General features: G+C 40.0%; 1 protein-coding gene across 6 annotated transcripts in view; it reads left to right on the top strand.

Moving 5' to 3' along the window:
* EXOC6 (exocyst complex component 6) overlaps positions 1–17,218 on the top strand; it is a 98,324-nt gene that overhangs the window by 78,792 nt on the left and 2,314 nt on the right. The window contains exon 22 of one of the 6 annotated variants that reach the window (XR_015706299.1): positions 10,546–17,198. The exons of the other annotated variants lie outside the window; for them this stretch is intronic. The gene's annotated coding sequence lies outside the window, so the exon portion shown is untranslated. The remainder of the gene's footprint in view (positions 1–10,545; positions 17,199–17,218) is intronic. 6 annotated transcript variants of the gene reach the window in all.

Genomic DNA, 17,218 nt, shown 5'->3' with positions numbered 1-17,218 from the left:
ATTAGGTGTATGTGTGTTCTTTGAGACATTAAATCATTCATCAAATTCAGTGCAAAACAGATCGCATCCAGTTTAACATCTGAATGGCCCCTTTTCAGCAGAGAAGTGCAAATAACACGCTGATAGCATACCAAGTTTTCGCTCTAGTTCCTGGCTTACTGACAATGAGGGGGCATACCTGAAAACAGGTTTTAAAAACTCAGTGTACAAATGCTGTTACTTCATTTCAGTAGTCCTATCAATACCTTATTTAACTAAAACAATATACATATGGCCATTTAACTACAAGATACACTACTCCATCTACGGCAAAAACTGTACCAGTTTCTCCAGAGGAAAGTATAGTAGATTGTGAACAAAAGACTGTGTGGTGAAAGGTATAATGCTTAAACTAAACGTCATCTCCTCATGCTTGTAGGTAGCTCAACCATGGAAGTCATAAAAAAGAAGAAAATAATTTTCTTGTTGTTTCTTTAAGTTAGTTCATTTAAGAGAGACAATTCTTTTAGTTCTCCATTTACTGAACCAGATATATGCAAAAATTGGATGAACTGACAAGAAATCTGTACCGTGTATTTAGAAAATGACAGAACTCGTGAAGAACTGGGTCAGCTTGACTTAAAGACCTGCAGATAACAGCCTTTGCATAAGAACACAAGCCTTAGTTGAACAAGAGGGGAGGGTTTTTTTGTTGTTAGGTGAACTTATAATTTTTGGAACTGAGACAGGAAATAGCATTTATTGATCCCATTTGTCATGTGCAGGTGAAACACTTGACTTCGTAGAGCAGTGCAGGGGAATTCCAGCTTCTAAATACTTCCATCATAGAAATTACTAAAAGTTTCACTGGAGAGGTTGATCAAAGCAGATATTACAAAAAAAAAAAAAAGGTAGGCAAAAGCTGCTGTCAAGACTATTTAGATGGACATATTTGAGTCCCTATCTGAATACTCCCAACTGTCACATTTAATCAGCTTTTAGCTCTTCTTCTTAGTCATCAGTATGTTCACAAGACAAGGTTTAGAAATACTTAATCAATTCATTCAAAACCTACAGAGCTGCTGTTACAATGAAAACTTCATATCTCTGGAAAACCTTTCTGTTCAAGAAAGCTCATCCCATACTTACAGAGGAAATTCCTGTAAGATCACGACCTAAATGGCACTAAAATTGTATCCTTGGTAGTTGAAGTGCATGTCCCAATTATACCCGGCCCATAATGCCAGAACCCAAAGGCTTCAGTTTTCTTGGGCGAGATATTAAATTTCTTCAATAACTGGCATGCTACGTGTCTGAGAGACTATTTATGAAGCAGTCATTTCCAAGGACATTGTGAGAAAAAGCGCTAAATAAGCTTTATCAGGAGAAGGTTTTATTGTTTTGCAGAAGGACCTGTTGGTAGAAAAGTTTCAGAAGGTTCACTGTCAGATAATTTCTCAATTAACAAATCTCTTGCTTGAATTAGAAGAAATTGATCCATGTGCCTATTACATTTGTAAACACCTACTTACCCTTTCTTTGAGTCACTGATATACATCCCATTCAGTGGAAGTTATTCAGTGGCATGAAGTTTCTCTGTAGTTTTCTTCTGCTAGCAGTTTTGCTCCCCATCTGATCCTCACCTTTATCTTTGTCGTGTAATAAATGATGTAAATGCCAGGAAGAAAGATTTGGGTGCATGACTTTCCTGAAGTTTGTGAATAAATTATATCAAGCTGTTGTCTTCCTGTTGACAGCCAGTTGCTGCAGGATCTCTGCCATTGTGTCTGGGCCCTTCCGTAGCCCTGAGCTGATGGATGGAGTTCAGTTTTGGAGCCCCAGCTCCACAGGACTTCCTCTCAATCCTGTGGGTGGTATGTGGTTCCTGTGAGTAATGAATGAGCATTGTTAACTGGACAACACAAGAGAAGAAAATTATTGTTTTCCTTCAAGTTACTTGTTATTTGTATTCTCCTTACATCTATGAGTCCTGGTCTCCCATTACAGAGCCATGGGACTGGTAGCTGCATTAGCGTGTTCAGTAATTTCTGCCCCCAAATTGCTTACATTCTCCAGCCTTAGCTAAGCTGGTAGTATTACTGGTATGTAGTATGTATTGGGCAACACTACTAACCCCTTAACCTTACAGATTTGCCTTCAGTATTTTTTCAGTTGCATCAATCAACATATTTAGGTTCCATTCCTTCTCTAAATTATCTGTCAATCACAGGCAGCAGGCAGAATATCCCATTTTTTTCCTTTTGCTAGTTTCTTCTGTGAAAAAGAAAGTTAGTCCTTCTCTTCTTTGGAAGTCACTGTAAGGCAAATGTAAAGTCCAGTAAAATCAAAGGGATCTTTTACAAGAAAACAAGAGTTGTTCTCTGCTTCAGAACAATAACAACCCAAGGAAGGAATTGCATAGACATGGTATGGCAAGGACTTGAGTAAGTGAAATTTAGTTAATGAATGTTTATTCATTTGGATCATAGCATCTTAGAAAAAAAGATCATCTCTTCAAAAGTCTTTGTACAATATGTACCATAGTGTGACACTGATCTTTAGCTGGGTGTTTTAGCAGTGCAGAAATACAAATACAAATATACTATTCTTACTATCTGACTCCAGTCAGTCAGTGAAATTTGGGACATGAAACCCTCGTGTTTTCTTTCTATTAGTACAAAGATACTAATAGGTGGCAAAAGAAATGATCGAATTTCATACTGTTATGTAAATAACTGATTTCTCAATGAAGTGAACTAATTGTACTATAAGCAATATGACTGAACCAGCAAGTTCTTAGGCACAGTTTTTTATCGTACTGGCTTATACCATGTTAACATATATGGCACTTACGGGTGTGTCGGGTTTGGAGCAATTTGTCATCTTACAAGCTGCACTGTTTTAAAGAATACTGAAATAACAAATAAAGTTTACGTAGAAGATTCACATATAGGTTATGTTTTAGAACCTAAAGAAAAACTCTTGGAGGGGACTTTCCCTAGAGCATTAGTAGCAAAGGAGCAGTGCAACTTGGAAGACCCCACAATCATAGAAAGACTCATGGTGGGAGAAAAAAGAATTAGTAAGAACAGAAATGCACAGAAATGAAAAGGGGAAAAAAAAAAAAAAAAGGTCAAAAGATGAGTAGATGGAAGCAGTAGATGATGGGGAGAAAAGAAGAACTTAAAGATAGGGGATGAAGGACAAAAAAAAAAAAAAGTCAGTTCCTGTCTATATATGTACTTTACTGTTCTTATCCTTTTCTTTCTATGTTTATCATTTTCCACAGTTTATGCTGAGACCCATTAAGGACATTTCTTTTCTAAACAGTAGAAATTTGAAGAAATGTTTTTACCCAAAGGAAAGAAAGGACTTTCAGTACACAGTTAATGGTGTATAAAGTCCACAAAACCACCAGGTTGCCTTATTCCCAGGAGAACACAAGCTTTCCCGCTTTCAGTGGCGTGCCTCCAGGAAATCGTTCCAGGAGGACACACAATTAGCCCACACTCTTCCAGAGTGCACAGTGTAACATGATGCAGTTAAACCAGAAGACAGTTTTCATCTTTTGACCCTGTGTCAAACATGTCAGTTGAGTAGCTTACCTGAGATCTGTAAGAGAAAATAGGCCATCAGATATTTTCCCATGGAAAGGAACATGCAGTAGACAAACACCAAAAAATGCAATTTTAAAACCTGACTTATTTTTGAAGTACAGGAAAAAGTGCTGAGCCAGCCTTTGTAAGTGGCATAACTCAGTGCATTCAGATTCTCCTTTCTTTTTGCCAGTCTAAAGTTGAAATAAAAATCTTTGCCCTTGCTTAGGATGTATGAGAAGGACATTAAAAGTGGCTCTTTCATTTTAAGCACTAACAAGATATTGAGGCCTGTGGAAGGACAGATTTGATGATATCATTGAAATGCACATCCAAATGATAGCTTGGGAATGTTCAGTATAGTGCCTAAGTCTTGCATCCATTGACATAGAGGATAGTTTCAGAAGTTCACAGCAAAACAGAATAATATTGAATAATTCCTGGGCAGAAATACACAGGTAACTGGCGGGGTGGGGGGAGCCTGCATAACTGGTAGATTGAAAAGGCACAAGCTGCACACTCAAATGACAGTGTAAAACAGTCCCCATAGCTTAATTAAATAAAACCAATAATGCGATTTAAACTTCTTTGAGTTAAAATTACTTTAATAAGGGTGTTAATTACTAGAGGATTAACACTGCTTACATGTGATAATAGATGTGGTCAGTCAATAAAGGGTGAGAATAATGTTCGTTTAAGAAGTAAAAGAATCTAGCACGGGATTACTCACCAGAAAGGGATAACATTTCAAAGTGGCAAGTAAAATCAGGGGAAGAGGTTTTCAAATTGCAGGAGGCATTAGAAGCTGAACTGTGCCATCATTACTCAGCAAAAGTTCCATGTATATTGGGATCCCTTGGAGCTTTAATGTGAAGAGTGATTATTACAAATGACATATTACATAGTTGGGAATTATTCTGTCTTCCAGAGCAATTGTAACAAATAATTTTTCAGATGAAACATTTTAAGAAAATATTGTCAGCTGAGAAGTGAGGAGAAAAGGCATATTTTAAAGGAAAAAGATCAACTTCTAAGGAGAATAATCTCTTGAAGATGTATTTCTTAGAAAAGAAGTAATATTGGACTCGACATTAGGCAGAAAGGGGTTTTCCTAATATGTTTGCAAACATAGCAGGAGGAGAAGAAAGATCTTTTGCAAAAAGCCAACAAAAAAACAAATTCTGAGTTATCCAGGTTTCTTGTTACTGCAACTTACTGGGCTCAAAAGCCTTTGCTAAACCAAGTTATCTAGACAAGAAAAACAAAAACAAGTACCAGGATTTTATACGGGCTGTAGTATTTGCTAAAACGTTTTTAGAGTTGTTTGATAGATATAAATGTGGAAGTAAACGTCTTGTAGTAGCTGAAGAAGAAAGTGAAGGTTGTCCAGGAAAGAATATGAAACTTCTGTCTAGTGATTTTTGGCTTTGCTTTTAACTTGTCTATATTTACATTCCTAAGCTACTGATTGTGGAATTCCTTGTCCAGTGATTCCCAGGTCTAGTATAGCTTTCCCTAAGGGTTGTAACTTCATCTGCTATGAAGGGTGGTTATGGTGGGTATGGTTCAGCCATACCCTGAATGCACTACTTTGGAAGAAATAACTATCTGTTTACAGTAAACCCCTGATGAGCACATCTGTAAGTGTCTGTGCCTCATGGATTGCATTGGATTTTTGTTTCTGGATGCAAACAAAATGATGCTGGTTTCTGGCCTATTATGTCTTAGATTTCAGTGGCTTTCCACGTATTCTAACTCAGCACCCAAGATCAGCTGAGGTGCTTTATTGAACAGTTGCTATATTTGTATCTTCTTCCTGCAGAGGCTTTTCAGAGAGACGGCTTGTGTATAAAATGCTGAGGGCATTGATGGCCACCTAAGAGAAGAATCTGGAGCACTGAGACTGTGATTTTTTTCTTTCAGATCTGCAGATTTTTGAGAACCACACAAATCTTAAAAATAAACAAAGACAAACCAAAAAGTTGTCGATTAAAAAATAATCAGGCTGTTGTATTGAAACAAACTATTTTCCCCTACCTGCTGTAGAATCCCAGGTTACCTCAGTGGAGATGGTGTGTTTCAGAGTGCACGCTAGAGATCACGGACCTCTGTGGAGACCAAATGCTGCAGATTCAAGAGATGCTCATAAACCTCATAGACCTGATGTATACCCTCTTGTTAGGTTGGAAGCCTCAATCTCTGTAACAATGTAATTTCAGTATTTTTCTTAGATGTAATTTCCTCTGGTGTTTTGGTCCAAGTCAGAATATGAAAAGAAATAACTGGAAAGCTAGGAGAAGGAAATATCCCGTTCTACCACTGGATCGCTACTTCCCGGTGGCCAGGTCACCGGCTTCCTGGGTCAGTTCTGTCGCTACAGCTTCACACAAAGAGCTGAAGTCTTCGCCTCCTCTGTGAGCACAAGGCTGATGCTGTGGAACTGTGCCACGCTTACTTGTCTTCCCGTAGGCATCAGTTTACATTTGCACGCCAGGGCCCTGTATCTAAAACTTCTTCTTTCAATCCCAGCAGTAATTGGACTGAAATTTAAACTTGGAGTTGTAATTATACTTGGGCAGACCACTATGGATGTTTAGTTCTAGGGTCCAGCAGCCTGACTTTATGGATTAGATGTGCGTGTATTACAAGGACAGTTTGGATTAGTTAGTTCAAAACAGCATTTGTCAGATAATGACTTCTCGTGGTATAGTATCTATACTGACCTCTGGTGAGACTGCAGGCATCTAGAGTTACTCATATGGATTCTGCTAAATATTAAATATGACAGATGGGACAAGAGTGTTCAATTCCAGAACACAGTATGGAAGTTGAAGTGAACGTGTGTTGTGTTTAAATTTTATTCCAGTTACACCAAGTTAGATGATTTTTAATTAGTCGCACCTTCTCTAGAGAAGGTGGTTAAAATTGAATTTTAACATTAGATTTTTAAATTTTTGAATACATCTTTTTAGTGAAACACTTCAGAGGGATTTTTACAGGAAGGATTGAGACAACCAATATGGTTTTAATCCCCAAGAAACTTATTTTAAGGTACTGTGCCACATCACGTGCTATTTATGGCATTATTTTGTAGATGAGTAAATAATTTAAAGCAAGCCTGTTATAAGTCTTGTGCAGTTGAAAAAACTGCTTATAGAACATTTAAGCTTAAATAAACTAAACTGTAAAAAGTGCCTCTTCAGTTAATAATGGTTTTGGTAAATTTCAATGTTTAAGTACTACTGGCAAGCCGGTGTTTAAAAAAAAAAAAAACAAAAAACAAAAACAGAAATCAAATGAAAATGACAGCTTAAATTTAACTGTGCTATATTAAATGCTTCATAATTTTAAGAGCTGAAATTGTATTTTCAAAGTCTTGTTCAGGTCAGAGGCAGATGTCCTGTTTTGGGGGGCTGCACTTGTCATCCCTGTGTGCTGTTTGGGCGTGTACGCCTCTGTGTCAGAAGCTCAAAACCAAAAACAAAAGGTGAATGACCTGAGCATTGCATAATACACAATTTTTAATCCACACAAATGTTACCATTGACATAGTTTTATGCTTTGTCTAAAGGGACTTCGTGTACACGCTAACGGGCTTGACAGGAACAATTTGGCCTGAGCCCGTGCCCTCTGGAGCCTGACTGTCTGCCAGGCTTCTGCTTTTCAGACTCTTCCCTGTTCCTAGACTCAAAAGACGGTTCTTTTGCTACTAGTCCAGCTTATTCTTTAATGATGAAGAAGAACACACTTCATAATAAACATTTGCACTATAATTAAACAAATCTTCTTTGAAGAGGTATTACTTGTTGCTATATTGTGTGTTGCATAGGGCCTAGCTATTTATATTTGCCTCAGTGACTATTTTTCAGTGACTTTCTTCAGATGTTGCATCTTGGGCTGCTTGAAGGTTTAATGGGATTTGTAAAAATTATATGGTGCGAGTGTTTTTCTGGGTATGGTAACAGCAACTTGTTCACATGACTTCAACAGCAAGCGTTTTATTTTGTAGGCAGGCCTAAGTTCATTTGAAGTGCCAAAGAATAAAAAAATGTATTTGGGCTTGCTCATGAATATAACAAGACCAGGCATCTCTCGGAGTGTACCTCAAGGTCCAGATTTTAGGAAAGAATTCTGCCCTTTCAGAGAATTTAGGTTATAAAGGACTTAATTAAACACAAGTAACTTCTGTATTTTTCTTAGCATAACAACAATTCCCAGTGTTTCAGCTGTCATAACCTCTGAGTTTATACACTATACACTTACAAATGTGTTAAAGATTGTATCCCAACATTCATGATAGTGACAGATATGATTTTCACTTATAACTTTGAAACAGATGGAAGCATTTAAATATAAAAGTGTTTCATTCTTGTGAACATTTAAATGTCCCCAACTTAGGCACAATTTCTGCACAGTGCTTTTTTTTTTAAGAAAAAAAAAAAAAAGCACGTTTTAATGCAGTGGCTTAAAGACTGAAAGACACTGCCTTTCTAACACAAACTATCCTTCCTTTGAAAATCCCGGGCTCAGTTTTCAAAGCATTGCCTAGGAATTTAGCCTGCGACCCCCATTGACACTAATGGGAATTGCATAGCTAAGTCCCTATAACATCACTTTGAAAATGCATTTGTTATACCAATCCAGGAAAAGGGTAGCATAAACTATAGGGAGACATTCACAGATCAAGAGATCAATTTACACGTTGAAATACAAGACCAATGTGTGTTATTCCAGTTATGTGATCAGTAGGGGGGATTTTAAAATTCACCACATTCACAAAATAAGTCACCAGGAGTAAACAAAACAAAATATTTTGGCAAGTGGCAGGCAGACTTGCTAACCAGGCTAACAAGATATTTGTCAGCAGTAATGAACACCAACTGATTAAGTGATAATTGCATTTGTTTGGTGCAGTGTTACCCACAGTTAGCAAACTCTGTCTTTTTTCCTTGTAAGCTGGACTTAGATATCTATATTTTAAATACTTCTGTTGTTCCTTTGTGACCAGAAAATGTTTAGAGTGAACAAGACTTGTCTTTGTCCAGTTCTGATTCTGGTCCTTCACGTTTTAGTTCCAATCTAGTAAGTGCTTTCATGGTGTGCATGCTTTAATAAACAGGGAGATAACATTTGGTGAACGAATGGGGGTGTTATCTTCATGCTCAAGCAGGGGTTTCTTGTTAATTCGTTGGAAATAAGTATATACCTGTGTAACATATATTCACGTGTACTTGTGCGTGAAACATAAGCAGAGACGGAAAAGAAAGTGTCGTTGTTGTGGAGCTGTGTTACTGCAGTGCCTATGAGTCCCAGGCATGGCCCATGGCCCCGTTATGCTGGGCAGAGTATAAATAAGTGTTTTAACAAAAGGAAGACAGCACTGCCTCAGAGTTCACAAACCGATGAGATTATAGCCCCACGGAAAGGTTAACGTTATGTCGGAAATTATGAAACAACCATTCTAGTTGACAGGCTTCCTCTTCGGTCATCAAACCCATTTGTTTGTCTGAATAAAAGGTGTATATAGGTACCGTGTGAGTTCTTTGGGGTGGGAAATATTGAGGAGTGGGATATTTGTGAGTGGCTTCTGTGAGTTTACTGTGTTTAAAATGGAAAAAGTCCCCTTCATCTTTGGAGCTTTTAAACTCCAAACCCCAGTACAAATAGTAGTAATTGAAATATTAATATATTTGCTATTCCTTTATCTTAATGACTTAAATGATACATAGCTAACAACAGTCATAGGGCTTTTTTTCTAGGTCAAAAGCCACACATCCTCAAGGAAAAAATTGCAATGTTATTCCTGTATTCTCTCCTACGAACAGATTTGGCATAGCTGCAGTTGTATATGCTTGGCACCGTTCATTTCCCAGACGAGTTCACCAGTATTCTAGGCTTTGGGATTTTTTTAATTAAAGAGGTCAAAATCCATTATATCTAAATTTCAAAGAATTTACCAATTAGCTGTAGTCTGCGATGCCCAGCAGGTGGCTTTTATACTATTAAAGGGAGATTGTTTCCATCTCTGATCAAAGCAAAAACAAAACAAAGGAAATATAGAATATTTTGCTGTACACAGTGCAAACCACATGCTGTGTAAATTATAGGTGAAAACGGTATGTGAGAGACTGTTCAGTCGTAGCACTTGAAGAAAAAATTCTATATATTTCCACACTGTTCTCCGTGAGGATTTTAATGGTAATGTCTAAATCTGTTTAGATTACTGATTAGCTGAGAAGATTAGACAGCTTGCTATTTCCTAAAATGAAGATTGTAGCATTTTCTTGCTTAAAAGTAAAAATGCACAATTAAGTAGATTAATGAATTTGCTAAAAGTAAAATTAGAAAAAGCTGAGCGTGCTGGAATGTCACAAGATGCAAAAAAGTTCCAATTTGCACTTTTCAATGAATCTAAACTTCCCGATTTTTACCTACTTAAAAGAATGTTTGTGACCTTTTGACCCTTTTGTTATCCCTTGCTCAGAAAGGCCTTTATTCTGTAAGGCTTAGGTATAAAAAAATAAAAAGAGCGTTAATGGCATAACAGTCCTTTCTGATCACCCTGTGTAAGATGTTTATGCAAAGTGTCAATAGAAGCAATTGGCCTAACAGTGTGACAACCTGCTTTGCTTGGAAATGGGCTAATCTCCTGTTTGGGTTATCCAGAGGTCAGGTAAGGATTTCTTTTTTTGCACTCCCCATAGTGCGTGGATACATAACCTGCAAACACTACAGGGCAGAAATCAGAAGCAACTGAGCCCAAGAATGCCACAAAGCATTTTTCTTCTTAATCTTGCCCTTTTTGCTTTTCCTGATTTTTTTTTTCTCTGCCTTCTTTTAATTTTTCGCTTCCTAGTCCCATCCCAGAGAGTCTACTTGAGCGTATAACACATAACGATGACAGGGACTCTACCAATATAATTATCTGCTGCTTCACTTTGGTGTGTTTTTTTTTTTCTTTCCCAAACAGGCATCATCCCACTCTTTTTTGAAGTTCACGTGGAAACCTACTTTAAATCTCAGTTTTTGAGGGCTGCCCCTGTTGCCCTGTCACAGCAGGCTGGAACTCAATAGGCGCTCAGGCAAGCATAGCGGGCCAGGCAATGGGCCTTGGCGGGCTGCATGCTGTGAACTCCTGCCTCACTGAATCAGCTTCTGTGTGTTTTTATAACTGCCTTTTTTTTCCCTGTTAATTATGCCCCAAGGCTGTGGAAAGACAGCATTTATCTGTTTCAACAGACTAAGCAGCAAGTGTTCTGACATGTTTATCAGGCAAATTGTACCTGACAAAAGGTAATTACACATGCAATCAAGTCCAGAAGTAACTGGGTGATTAGGGGTTAATAAACTCTTTAGCATAAGAAATATTCAGCTTGTGAGCAAGGAGAGTGGGCCAGAAGGACATAACTGACAGTGATACGTTTGATGGAATATTTGGATTTACAGGTAGGTAAGCAGGATATAAAGTCTACAACTCATTTTTATCTCCAGCCCCTGAATCGCTAGTGCCTAGTTATACAACCAAAGCTATCTGCAGACGCTTGATATTTCAGAAGAGATAACAGCACTATTCCAACTTGAACTAAGCTACCTCGATAATTTAAAATTACATTTTTTCTAGTATCACCAACATGCTTAGTGTTGTCTAATGGACACTGCCCCCATTTCCTTCTGTGAAGCCCTTCTGTTGGCTCTGTGGATAGCTAGTTACCAAAGTTGCATTCTCTTCCAAGATTATTCCTGACAGTTGCCCAAAAGTAAAAAGGAAAGGGCATCTGTATGATATTTGAGGATGTGACAAGAGGTTGAAACAGCATTGAAAGGGACGGATGGTCGATTCCAGCAGTTCCCAGTGCACAAAATTCTCACGTAATTACAAGATGGCCTAAATACAGGACTAACGGCTGAGCTACTCAGGACTTTAGGTAATAAAAGACAAAGCTTTACTGAGCAATGATTACCATTAATTTCTATCCAAACACGGCCATATCACCTAGATGTTGGGAAAAAGCAAGAGTTCTGAACTCGAAGAATAGGTGCAAGTGCCCTATTTGAAACCACAATTCTGTCCCTAAAATCTTAAGACCTTTTTTCCCCCCGTGGCACCAATATTGTAATGTTTTGTGTTAACCAAACCCATTATCTATCAAGGTCTTAAAGTGGGACCTCTTTTAACTGAAAAACAGTTTAGTATCTTTTACAATAAGATTGTTGTGTTTAAAATATGTCTTCTAATTAAAAACAGCAGCGTTATCTGTATCATTTAAGAGATGCCTATAGCCTTTTATATAAGTATATATAAACACCTTTTTTTCCAAGTGGTGTTTATTTTGAGTAGAAAGAGCTTATGTTAGACACGTAAAAGGCATTTAGAAAATACACAGACAGCAACAAAAAGTTAGAAAATCAGCGTATTGTAGGGCATCATTCAAAATGCAAGTGTAGAACAGCAACCAAAGGCCTCAAGTTACCTATAATGTTAGAATTATATATGTGACTGATAATGTCGTGGTTTGAGAGGACAACACTTCTTCATACGCAGTAAAAGGAACATGCTGCTTTCTGATCATCAGCCCTGAGCGTCCCAAGGTGTTGGATAAAGGTTCCCCTTCTATCACACCTTTAGAAGAGGCAAATCCTCTAAATAAGGCAGAAGCATATACCACATCTATCTTGTACGTAAGTGGACAGTCTATTGAACATTCCATCTGGTATACTAGAAAGGATAAAGCTTTTCCCGTGTTCCTTTCTTTTTTGGTAATGATTCACACACACAAACGCACACACTTCTCTGCAAACTCTTTTTGTAATTATTCTTAGTCAGAAGGGCTTGAAGATCTGTTCCCTTGCTCCTCAGGAAACATACTTTGCTTCATTATAAAATTCTCAGGTATAGCATTGCCTGTCTTAGCTTATTCTTATTTTTCATGGGATAAAGAGACTACAACAGTGCCATTGTTCTTACGTAGCAGGGTGCGTATATCTAGTTTATTAGGTGCTTCACAGGGTTTCCACCGCATGATAAGCTGGTTCTGACAGAGCACCCTCGGGTGGCTCCTTAGGTGGGGCTGAGCAGCTGACTAACAGCTAATGATCTGCACTGCCTCCAGACCCTGAGAGTAGCAGGAGAGATTGCCTTTCTGTCCGGTTTGAAGTATTTCCCGTACATGTTAACTTTGGAAAGATGCATGTGCAAAATAAACATTTTTCCTATTGTACTTTCAAAGCAAACAATGCACATTCTAACCTTGAAGAAGTTGCAGCCAGCAGCGCCAGTGTGATACATTGTGTGGATTTTGATTGATTTTTGAAGCAGGAAAATATTTATTGCCAGGACCTACTCTGTGCACGTATTTCTCTTATGACAGTTTGTGCCAGTGTGGACCATTCCTTGCTAGCCAATACATCTCATTTTCAGTTATTGCCTTGGTAATAGCAACAGTGTTAGTGGATAAAATAGTAGTAGGGAAATGTTGCTTTAATTTGGCCTTTGATAGGTTGATTCTAGTTGCCACAATAAGAACTACTGTCACTGAACCAGCAAATTCTCCTGTACTTCATGTTTCACAACCGAGAAGCCATGGGGTGAGCTCACCTGAACTTAAATCCCCTAAATGTTGTTGTTTAATTATAGGTGATACTCTTTTTGGCAAAATTAATGCTTCTACGATTAGACTTGCCCTTGATACAATTTTTGTTTTTCCACATTAGTAGTAATCACAGTATTTAAAACTGCAGAGAGTTACAGCCTTCTTTTATTTCAGTGGAACTTAACATATCCCACATAATACATCTCTGTAGTATGAGTCACGTCAGCATGTCAAGCCAAATCCACAAAGTATTTCCATTATATCTTCGCCTGAAGTACCATGTAACATTACCAAAGGCTGTCCCCTCTCCTTGTGGTTTTGTACACACCTAGTCCCTGTCACATTAGGAAATTATTTTAATATGCATCTACTGTGAATGAAAATACAGCAAAAATATAGGGAAAGAGTTGGGGTGGTTTTTTCTCCTCTATTGAAGACTTGGCCAAGTTTTCATGATGAATTTCATGTAGCTATCTGTTTGCATGAATTAAAAAACGGACTTCTTGCATCTTCATGTTCTTCTCTTATTTTCAATAATCTTTATGTACAGATTTCAAGATAACTTTATCATTTACTAAAATAAAAATCATCTACCAAAGGATTAGGTAGGCCAGTGCTTCATTATCAGCTTTGTCTTTCCAAGAGTATCTTCAAATCACGAGTAGCCCAAATATTTTTCTGCATCTTTGAATGGATGGGCTATCTTCCAGATCATGTGCCTGTGGCCAAGACAGTCCCACTTTAACAGAGGTCTTTCTATATGAGGAAGAGGAATTCAAGTGCTTCATTTAAATAAGACGTTTTTGTAGCAAAAGGCAGTGTAAATCAGAAAGGAACAGAGTAGCAGAAGTTGAAGCAGACTGTAGGGTCACTAGCTCTGCAACGCGGCTGCAGGAGTGAAGGTGAATTCGGGGCTGAGCTTGAGGGAAGCTTTGTATGGGTGGATTGAAGTTATTTCCCATACATGTGTGATGGTCCTGGGACCAGCAGCTCATTTCTGCTAGACTGTCCTTGCTGCCGTTGGCTGCTTGCCAGCCTGCTTCCCTCGCAAAGTGCCTGCATTGACTGTACATCCGCCAAGTGCCAAGTCAGATGCAGGTGATATGAATGGCCAGGACACAGATCCAAAGAGCTGCACACTAGGCAGCTCTGGCCCACCCACAGTGTACAGTACATGCTGTCAAAGCCCATTAGGGACAGCAGTATGCCACAGCGCAGGACTGCAGCTGTGAGGGGGACAAAGCGCACAATGCGTAATTGTGCACAGCAGCAGTCCGGTCTCCAGCAGCATCTGCAGCTCCGTCGCATTTACTCCAGCAGCAGGGCACATTTGTCACACTGCAGCCCCTGAACACATGTGCAGAAGGAGGGAAGGGAGCTACGATTGGGTGGCATGTGTCATTTGATTGCATGTCCCTGGTCCTTCGTGTTACCTGTCATGACAGCTGCTTTAACTTAGGAGATTTATTAGCATGAAGCTGGTTGTGTGCAGCTCTTTGACCAAGTGTGGAGCAGGGAAGGGCCTCTGGGTACATCCCTCTTGCCGATAGTGTCTCTCAGGGTGTTCGCTCTTCAAAGCCAGGACTGTCTTGGAGAGCACAGAATATGCTGCATGTTCTTTTGGGACATTGTTTTACCTCGTGTTGAAAAGCAACAGGCTCCATGGTCTGTTCAGAGCCCTACATGCCTACCTGTATTTGGTCAGGTGACAACTGAGGTGTAATCTTCACTATCACTGAGATGTCCCAGAGCCACGACACAATCAGGCAGTTGATTCAAGCACTGGAAGTATGGTATGAAAATCGCTCATGCAATATTGGCAGGAAAGTGTGTTTGAACTTGTCAGCACTGTAATTGTATCAGCCATCGACGGCTTTGGGCCTCACGTTGCTAACAGGACACAGAACTTCAGGGTGTTTAGGATTTCCCCAGAACAACCTCCATTTCAGTGTTACAATAGGGATAAGAAATGAAATCTTTCAGCTTTGATTTACTGAACACAAGTGCTGCAGGAGCATTGGCACCGTCCTTTCTTAAGGACCATCTCCCATGTGGAGCCCATGACAAGTGGCGTTGTAATTAGTAGTAATTCGTTAATACATTCTGTTTGCGTCTGTGTAAGAGAGACAGAACATGAAGTCTCCAAATTATATAGTTTGGGTTCCTGTGGTTGTCAGCTTTATCCTCCCAGCTTGTGTTGTGCATCTGCTTGTCCTGTCTTGCTGCTCTTTTGATCGTGCTTTTGAATATATCATACAGCCTCTGTGAGGACTGGGCACTACTAACTGTTGTAACGCAGGTAACAAGAAGTGATGAGTAACATGCAGCAGCGACTGAGGCCATGGGTTTCACAAATGCCACTAATTCCCGAGTTATCAGAGCCTTCCCAAGTCTGTTCGCTTAGTGACTTAAAGGCATGTTCTCTTCTCTCCAGCTCAGTAGGAGATTTGATGGTGCCCATCCTGAGAAGGAACTATTTGCATTTGACCTTGAGGGCTGTCATGGATATGTAGTCAGTAGAGAATGAAATAACATCCTTGCTTTTTATACACCTTTCACCCAAATGAGATAGTAAAATGTAAAATCTAGATGTCACTGAGGTTTGTAATGGTTCCCGGAGGACTTCGGAATGACAGAGCAGTAGCTGTCCATTATAAAGCCAGGAAATGTTACAATGTATTCATAAAAGACTATACTACAAATATGGAAGGAGTAATTAATTAGAAAATAATTTGTTTAAATTAGACATTTTATTTGAAAATAACATAAGAAAGGGGTTAGGCAGTGGAAAAATTTGGAGAGAAAAAAAGCATATAAATTTGAAGCTGTGAAGACCATGTGTATGCTTTCATTTTGTAATTAAATTGGTGTTAGAATTTTGGGAATGAACATTACTGAAGACCTGTGACGTTTTATCAGACGGAGAAGCCTGAGTAAGGCAAGGCTGTCAGAGGTGCCGTCCTGCTCTTAGCGCACCCTGAGAAGTCAGAGGAGTGGGCGCCCGCTGCAGCTCCCTGCCTGCTGTAACAGCTCTGGTCTGGCTTAGCAGAAAGTAAATGTTTGAAGTGAAAAGGGTTCTTTATTTAAATAGCAAAATGATACGACCTGCAGTAGTCTGTTATGTTTCTTAAAGTGCTTTTTTTACAGAAAATCCTGTTCCATCCCACCTTTCCAGGCCTTACTGATGTAGGAAGGCCTCTGGGCAAGCAGGGGCTCTAGGTTACAGTGAGGACCCAGCTCAGCGGAGCAGCCACGGGCACCGTGAGCCAGGGCAAAATGTTGTTAATGGTTCCCCATGCTCATTCTCACAGTAGGTTTGGCTAACAGCGGGCAGCCTGAGAACAAGCCCGCGTTAGCCCTCTGCAGCAGGATGAGGCCAGGCATCAGACGCGGGGGGAAGCTGGGGCACCCCGCCATTGACGTCAACGGGAGCGGGGCCCACTAGCCCGCAGGTAGCCGTGGGAAAGGCTCCACTGAGCGGGGCCGCCCGTGCCCTGGCCCCGGGCAGCCTGGGCAGGGCGCCCGGCCGTGCCTGGCCCACACCCGTGATGGCGGAGGGGGAATTAGAATTGGGCTTTGAGGGCTGCTGGAGGTTAGGCAACGCGTCTGCTTGTAAAAGCAGGCTGTTTTGTTGAACAGCAGCTGCGAGATGGTGAGTCAAAGGCCTGATTCGAAACCGCGGCCAGACGCAGGACTGCGTTTGGAGGCTTTTTGTTCCCCCATTTAAGTGTTTGGGGTTTGTTTGGGCAAGAAGTGTGCCCAGGGCTTGGGGCTGAATCACAGGGATCAGTCACCATGGAGAGTGCAGCAGGGGTTGTTTAATTCACTTTATTGAGACTACCTGAACCTCTGGTTTAAATTACTGTGAGCAGCCACAGACACGAGCATCCCCTTCTCCCTCCCCGCGGCAAAGCAAGCTCCCGAAAACAGCAAAGCGCGGAGGCGTTAGCATCCCCTCCTCGGGCCGAGGCTGCACAGCCGCCTCCCAGCGCCCGCAGCCAGGCGAGAAGGCGTTAAAGAAAGAAGCGGGCAGGTGAAGGGGCTCCCGGCGAG

Source organism: Nipponia nippon, unplaced genomic scaffold, assembly GCF_047370975.1.
Source record: "Nipponia nippon isolate SJK-2023a ecotype South Korea unplaced genomic scaffold, ASM4737097v1 scaffold_3, whole genome shotgun sequence".
NCBI classification, from domain to species: domain Eukaryota; kingdom Metazoa; phylum Chordata; class Aves; order Pelecaniformes; family Threskiornithidae; genus Nipponia; species Nipponia nippon.
The sequence above is the reverse complement of the archived record's forward strand: the minus strand, read 5'-3'. Positions and strand labels throughout refer to the sequence as shown.